At 47.9% G+C, this 8297-nt stretch overlaps 1 long non-coding RNA gene across 1 annotated transcript; it reads right to left on the reverse strand.

Annotated features, from left to right (window-relative positions):
• Nucleotides 1-6715: 6715 nt before the first annotated feature.
• LOC115289117 lies at nucleotides 6716-7713 on the reverse strand. The gene is made up of 2 exons (XR_003907391.1): nucleotides 7584-7713; nucleotides 6716-6894 (listed from the first exon to the last, which is right to left on the reverse strand). It is a non-coding gene; the product is annotated as an uncharacterized LOC115289117 (long non-coding RNA).
• Between the last annotated feature and the right edge of the window lie 584 nt (nucleotides 7714-8297).

An 8297-nucleotide genomic window follows, 5' to 3' on the forward strand; every position in this document is an offset into this window, starting at 1 on the left:
GAAAGATGTCTTAATATCTCCAAAAGCCAATTCCTCCTTTCCTGAATAAAGCAAATCAAGAAGGGCATCTGCATTTGGGCTAGCCTGGGACTAGGAGTAAGGAAACGGGCCTGGGGTCACTGGTGGCACCCAGACCCTCCTGGCCTCCCTGTTGTAGGCAAGGTCCTTTACTTCTGTGCTCAAGTCGAAGGGCACAGATTTCCGATGGATGCTGCCTATAGTCTCCATCCTGTTATGACCACCACTTTTATGATCAGAAAGGATTGTCCTCATAAAGAACATCAACGCTTCTGCTAACTGAATCGATTAAAATGGTCCACAGTGATTCCTTCCTTTCCAATGAGTTACAAAGGAGGAGGCAGATGAATTGGAATTTCAGACATATTTTATATCCCCACAAGTTACACGTATATCATGTTGTAAAAATCTGGTGTGACAGAATACAGAGATGCTCCAGGTCTTAGAGAGGTCCCCAGGTGAACAAGAAGTATCATGTACCCCTATTCCTTAAGAGACATGCTAAGGCTTACTAAAAGATATCCTCAAAAACCCTAGCCTATCATCTTCTTTTCAGCCCACATTCAAGAGAAGGAGAAGGTGAAAGAGAGATGGGTGAAAACCGTTGGCTCAGTGGGCAGGGAGCTGTGGGCTTCTCCTCCCTCCCGTGTGACTCAAGCCAAGTGAGCGGAGTTTGGAAACCATTAATATGGAAGATGTAAGGGGAAATTGACATCTCCCGGTGTCTCTTTCCTGTAGCTCAGTTAGATGTGGCAACGTGCTGCTCCTGGAGAGACTTTGGGGGCAGCTTACAACTCCAGCATATGGTGGACACCAGTGGAAGGGGAGATCTGGCTTGAACTGCCTTGAAAGGTCTGGCCCAAGAAGATGGCCTCTCGGGACAAAGTGGCCCCAGTAGCAAGGGACTCTATCAGTGTGCCTTTGGAGGAATGAGAAGGAACTAGAGCATAAACCCACAAAAGTTCTTTCTTTGAGGAAGACCCAGTGTTTGGGCGCTGGCCACACGGAGCTCACCAAGGGCAGATTACAACAGCACCAGCTGAATATGCCCTTTTGGCCCACTTAATATTTCTCCTGCCCTAGCTCCCTCACGAGTACCCTGGAGAAGCCTGGGCATCCTTACCTTGGGCATATGGTCAGTGAGGGAAGCAGAGGGAGAGACAAATGCAGAAAGAATGCCAAGTGACCACAGAATCATTTCTATTGCTGGTCTGCAGTTGGAGGTTCGGGATGGAGCTGGAGATGGAATGTGCTTTAAACTGGGCTTGAGATAGATGTCTTGGTTTTGATTTGACAGTGCCTTTTCCATATGTAAAAATGATATACTTACTTAATTGTGAAAGTGGCTGGGAAACACACAGACCCACCTGAGCTGTCATTTGGGGCCAGGGAGAGGGATCCTCAGATTGGGGTTAAAAGAATAAAGCTGTTTTCTCCTTGTACCCTAAGGAGTCTGGGTTGCGTTGTGACTCAGTTACCCCAGGTATTGATTTCTCTCTTTCTTCATCAAATAGCCTGGAAGGCTCGTTAGAGGGCCTCTCCACCCCCTTGGACCCTGAAATCGCTTTAACCTGTCCAGCGTGCCGGCTGGGGCTGTATGACGTATTGTCATCTCAGTTGCGCTCGGCCTAATCCTCACTTGTGAGAACCGCCTGCCCAGCATGAAGGTGACCACCAGGCCCAACTCACTCATCATACGTAATGGGACATTTGTAACTAACTAGGTGGCTTTGGATAAGTTACTTAACCCCTCTGGACCCCGGTTTCGTCCTCACACAGGTGAGAGGTCACATCAACTCCAGCTTTGAAATTCTATTTTTGACATTTCTCAAGTTCCCTTCATTTCATCTAGCTTAAATTTTGAGTCGTTAGGGGATAAAAATTAATGCCAAATCCCAGAATATTTATACCTAATATGCACCAGGTGTTTTCACAGATGTCAACATATGAGTCCTCCAGCAGGTATCATTACCCTCGATTAAGACACAATTTAAGAACAGACTGAAGGCCATGGAGTAGAAGATGTTTGCTCACTGCCATTGAATTAACAAGAGACGTAACAGTGGTTTGAATCCAGGCCTTCTGATTCCAGGCCAGCTTTTGTTAACTTACAGATTATTTGACTTATTGAATAGGGTTCTTAGTCTGGGCTTGAAGCTGAGAGGGAGGTAATGAGTCTTACTTGTTTTCTTTTTTTTTTTTAAGTAAATTTTACTTTATATTAAAAAATTTTTTTTACATTTCTTTATTTTTGAGAGACAGAGAGAGAAAGAACACAAGTTGGGGAGGGGCAGAGAGAGAAAGTGACACAGAATCCGAAGTAGGCTCCAGGCTCTGAGCTCTCAGCCCAGAGCCTGATGTGGGGCTTGAACTTATAAACCGTGAGATCAATGACCTGAGCCAAAGTCAGATGCTTAATGGACTGAGCCACCTAGGTACCGCGAGTCTTACTTGTTTTCAACTCCTGCAAAACATGTCCTCCTGTATACATGCTCATTTCCTCTTTTGATTGAGGAAAAGAAGGGAGAGAGAATAAGGAGGAATAAAAATAATGTGCTATGCTCTCAAGTGGGAGTAGGTCACCGAGACTCCTAAAAGTACAGCTTTCTTTCCTAACTCCCATCTTCCGGCTCCCATGTCATTCATCCACACCTGAGATGACCAATCCTGAGCCAAAAAGTATCATTCAGTAAATGTCATTCATGCATCAGGGTCAATTGCTAGTACTCCTTGAGCTTGGTACCATATATCAGGTCCTGGTACTATATACCAGGCACTATATACCTTGCCCTATGTACCAAGCAGCTGTGGACTGCTTGGGGCCTGGGATATAGAGAAGCAGGAAGGAAGAAAGAAAAACAGCAAAATATGAAATAGTACACTTTGCCCTCTCTCTCTGACCATTAGGATTCCCTTTACTGCTTTGAGCCAGAACTAGCGTGCCCCCCTCTCCCCTCCCTGGAGTGCTCACAGTCTGTGACCCACTGTCCTCTGGATTTTGAGCTGCTTTGAGTGCAGGCAGGGAGCTATCAGAGGAAAAAATAATGGCAAACTCGCCACCAGGATAGCAGTGCTTTGAGTCCCAGTTCACCTGCTACTGTTTACTTTTCCAAGTTCTCAAATACCTGATCCACGCATGCAATGGGACAGACAGAGCTGTCCCAGTCTGAATCAAGAAAAGGGGCTTTCACACTCCCCCCCTCTCATTTGTTGGCTAAGGGACACGGGGTCAGGGGTTAAATGGCCAGCCACTCTCAGTTATTCTGGGCATGGGGCAAGGCGGTTTCCATAGCCTCGGAGCAGCCCTGTCAATTGAGAGAAAACATTGAAGGGAGGGCACAGAACCCATCAAAAGAGACCTGAGAGAATCTTGGAGGAGCACCAAGATCATCTACCACAGGGGCATGTCCAAGTTGGGCAGATCCCAGCAGAGACCATGACCAGATGACCCAAGAACCTTCTGGGTGCTCATCAGATGGAACCTGATCTGTTCCATCCACTCCTGACACCACGATCATGACTTAATTGTGCTTTGTGTCCACCTTTGGGTTGAACTAAGACAGATGACTTGCCCACAAAGAGCTTTCAATTTCTGCGGTAAAATAATTTAGAAGCCCCTCTGGCTTTTGAAGCAATTATTTCTGGATCGAATGTTCCTCAGGAGACTCCTGCTATTTCTTAGAGCCCTTTGCTCATGCTTCTCATCTCCTTTTATCAGCACATCCCCGACTGTCCCAACTGCTGTCAAACATGCTTCCTGGATGTTTGCTATTTAGCTGTTTTCCCCTCCACATGCATGTGGGTTATATTTGGATGTGGGAAAATAGCCTTCCTGGTGGTGTCACGTGGTACTCCGAATGCTGTACCACAGGGGGAAACTCCTGGTAAAGAGGGCCCGGCGGGCCTGGTGTGAGATCCGTGTTGAGACACTTGTGGTCTTGACTGTACCCCATGCGAAACCACAGAGCGGTGGTGAGACAGACTTACTACACTACGGAGACTTCAGATCTCCCGTTGGCCTGTCCTTGTTGGCTTGGTTTGGTTTCGGTTCTGATCTGCTGTTCGTACCAACACAAACCTGAAAGACTGACAGCCAGTCATCAAAAAAATCCATAAAAACCAGCTTTACAGTCCAAAGGTCAGTCTTGATTCCAGCTTTCTGCGGCTTATGAGGGCTAAAGTGTAGAGTATTTATTTTCTTTCCAGACCCGGAAACAGAATTCCAACCCACTCGGGCAAAAAGGAGAAGCCGAGAATGAGGCCGAGTGACCATGTGCAAAGGGCAGGATACGCGCAGCCGGGCCCCACGTCGTCGGGTCGGGGACTGAGGGGCTGCCAGGCTCTTGCTCCTGTTCTTGTTTCTACTCTTTTTCTCCGCACCTCCACTCAGTCTCCCCCACCCCCACCCCGTCATCGTCACCGCAGACCTGCTTCCTCCCAAGCTGGTGGAGAAGGTTGCCGACGCCCCGCTGAATAGCATCGTAGCTTTGGCATTGGAGGCAGGGTGACTTCCTTTACTGGTTCCAGGATGGAAAATGCCAGAAAGACTTTGATTCTTCCATCTTGCATGTTAGTGCTTGCCCCCCTCCTCTACCCGGGACAAGTCAACTGGGGAGATGAGGTTCATGGAAGAACATGGAAGCTTCTGAGCTAGATGTGTGGGTGGGGAAGGGCAAACCATTCATCCATCCATCGATCCATTCATCCATTCAACAGACTTTTGTTGAGCAAAATGTGGAGACTGAGTGAGGGGCCAGAGTCTTCACTGACTGGGGAGAGGTGCCCCAGAGGCTGGTAGATGAAGGTGAAGAATAAGGGAAAGGGCTCCTCGTGCTCAGCAAGGCACTAGAGGTAAAGAGAAATGAGGCGTTTGCGCCAGTGTGTAATTCAATTGCTCCTTTGCAATGGAGTTCTGCTTGGAAAAAAAATGCCAGTCCAACTTCACAGTGTATTTATTTATTATTAAGTTTATTTATTTTTGAGAGAGAGAGAGTATGAGCAGGGGAGGGGAAGAGAGAGAGAGAGAGAGAGAGAGAGAGAGACAGAATCGGAAGCAGGCTCCAGCCTCTGAGCTGTCAGCACAGAGCCACATGCGGGGCTTGAACCCACAAACTGTGAGATCATGACCCAAGCCAGAGTCCGATGCTAAACCAACTGAACCACCCAGGTGCCCCTCCAGAGTGTATTTAATAATGCAGTTGCTTCATGTTCTGGTTCCTTAACTCATTATAAGGCAGTGGCAGTTTGGGCAACAGCAGTGCATCTTCGGATTACGCTCTGAGCAGCTGTGCCCTTGGAGGTTCTTATACGTGTTCCACAGGAGTCATGTATGAGCATGTTCCTAACAGCTTTGTTTATAGTAACTAAAAAAGGTAACAACCCAGATGTCCATGAACAGTAGAACAGAGAAGCAACTGTCGTGTGACCAGACAATGGAATCCTAGGCAGCAGACACAATGAATAAACTCCAGCTACTTGTATCAGCACGGACGAATTTCAAAAATACCATGGAACATAAAGAACAGAAAGACTATAATTAGTATGGATTCAGAGGTGCCTGAGTGGCTCAGTTGGTTAAGCGTACAACTTTGGCTCAGGTCATAACCTCGTGGTTCGTGAGTTTGAGCCCCAGGCTGGGTTCTGTGCTGACAGCGCAGAGCCCGGAGCCTGCTTTGGATTCTGTGTCTCCCTCTCTCTCTGCCCCTCCCCTGCTCACTCTCTCTCTCTCTCTCTCTCTCTCTCTCTCTCTCTCCCTCTCTCTCACTCTAAAATATAACCATTAAAACAAAATTTTAAAAAATATTTTTTAATTAGTATGGATTCATTATATAAATTTCAAAACTAGGCACTATTAAGTAATATAGTGGTTAGGGATCCATTATAAATGGATTGAAACTGGGAAGAAAAGCAAGAGAGTGAACAATACCAGTGTCAGATCAGTGGCTTGCCCAGAGGGGTGGAGGTGGAGAGCCAACTGGGAAGGGGCGGGTACGCAGAGGGAGCGTCAAGGTATGGGCCATATTTTATTTCTTACGTTGGGTGGTATAATGCGGGTGCTTGTCTTTATTTTTATTCTTTAAACTGCACATAGATATCAGGCACACTTTTTTTTATAAGGGTGATCTATTTCACAGGGAAAATATTAAAATCTATATATTTAGTCAAAGCCAAATCTTCCCACCCTCCCCATGCCAATGAAAGGTTGAGGTTAGTGTGGGTAAATGGTATGAACCTCAAAGGAAGGAGAACTTTTCTAAATATGGGGCCTTGAAGATCTAGCATGGCATCAGTGAGAGCAGAGAAAGGTAAGCGGCTCCCTGCCCACCTGCCCTGGGTACCAGCCGCTGGACTGACACGTCCTGGTGTGCCAGGGACCCACATGGCCCTGGGACCTCCGCTTGCCCACTTTCTACCCCTTTCTTCCTGAACCACAATCCTCAGGATTTAGCCTGTTTTGCTTTCCTCTTCAAAGCTGCCACGGCATATTCCATTGCTTGATGCTTCCCCACAGCCGCCTGCTGAGTAGGATGCAACAATCCTAACTTTCCCAATTTTTTGCCCTCCGACCCCCAAACAAGCGTACAGATCCATGGGGAGGTAAAAGTGTGAAAGCACGTTGGATGATGTAGACTCTTTCCTAACCCCACTTCCAAAGTTTGCTCTCTCACTCTCCGATTACCTTTTTAGGGAAGGTTTATCATTTGCTGGCTGAAGTTTATTTTAAATTCTGTCTGGTTTGCAAACACATTCTTTGTTGACAGGTCTGGTTTGAAATGTTTGGGCACACTTTGCTGTGGGTAAAACACGTTGTCAAGTCTTTTTTAGACCGCTTTTGTTAGATGGTTTTTCTGGCCCCACACGCTGGCATCCAGTAACCTTAGAGACATAAAAACATTGAGTTAGAAGGAACCCTGGAAACCCCCATCCAACTTCCACCCGATGAAAACATTTTTCCTGACCCACGCCTGCTCACCAGCCTCAGACTGTTTGCTTCTTAAGGGCATTGCTGGAGGGACAAAGCGTCCCATTACAGTTTACAAACTCCCTGTAAAACTTTGCATCCATTTTCACTTTGTCATCAAGAATCAGTAGTGGGCATGAGCAAGTCCAAGTTTGCTAATTGAATTAAAATGAACACAGACTCTTGCAAAACCAGTTCCAGAGGTCCAGCCGGCCCTACATTGGTCAAAGATACCTTTAATCTACTTCATATAATCATATCCTGGATTAGGAGGGACTGAGGAACAACAGAGGAATTGAATCTACCCACACTCTTGGAAATAGGGCAGAGAAGCCAGGGGGATTTGGCGAATCACTTGAGAGTCCTGTGTGCACATTTTTCCTCTGTCCCTTTGTCTCTGCCTTCTTGCCTCCTTAAAGGGACAGAAACAAATGTAGATACTGCCTTTCCTCCATGAGCCCCCGCTGAGGCTCCCCTCTATCTTCCCCACCTCCTGAGTCAGCTGGCTGCCTTTTCCGTTAAGCTGGGCCCACCCCAGTTTCTGAGCCCACCCAGAGACAGTGTGATGTGTGTTAATGGTTGCCTTTTCCACCTGTCTCCCCACCTTTTGTTCTGCTCTGCTGGAGCTTGGAACCAAGCCGTGACTGGGCTGCCATCACAGTTAAATGGGTTTGGGCCCTGAGCCATGCTGGGACATTGATGGCACAGGTCCTTTAGGGTGAGGGAAGGAAGCCAGCCTGGAAAAGGCTGGAATTAACTAATGGAACAGCAGGGCAGGGTTGTTCATTCCATGCTAGAACCCCAATCTCACACAAGCTGGTGAATTTCAGGGCTAAAAAGGAGAGCTGAAGATGCTCCTTAAAAATTGGGGAGGGGAAGCCCAAGCATGGGAGGGGAGGGGACAGTTAAGGGTGAGGACCCAGTCATGCATGCAAGATGCAGTGGGCCCAGAAGCTCAGCAAGGTTGGGAAATGGTGTGCAAGTCCTGATTGGTGGAGCAGGGCCTTTGCGACAGGAGGTTCACAGACCTTGGAAGCAGGCCTTTGTAACAAGACGTCAGGATGTCGCTGGCAGAGCTCAAGTGGGCGGGAGTTCAGGGACAGCGGTCAGCCCACGGGGCAGGGGCAGGCCATAGCCAGGCAGGGTCCCAACCCGATGGTTAGGAAGACCTGCCCCAACAGGGAGCCAGAGTCTCCTGCGTGTAGCGCCTCCATTGGCACCACTAGCACACAGGGCCTGGAGACTGGCCTGGCGCTGATGCATTAACAAATCAGCCCAGGGCCAGGCCGCAGAGGCTGGGGCTGCCTTCCCAGACTTG

The sequence above is a fragment of the Suricata suricatta genome, chromosome 4 (genome assembly GCF_006229205.1).
Source record: "Suricata suricatta isolate VVHF042 chromosome 4, meerkat_22Aug2017_6uvM2_HiC, whole genome shotgun sequence".
Taxonomy (NCBI): domain Eukaryota; kingdom Metazoa; phylum Chordata; class Mammalia; order Carnivora; family Herpestidae; genus Suricata; species Suricata suricatta.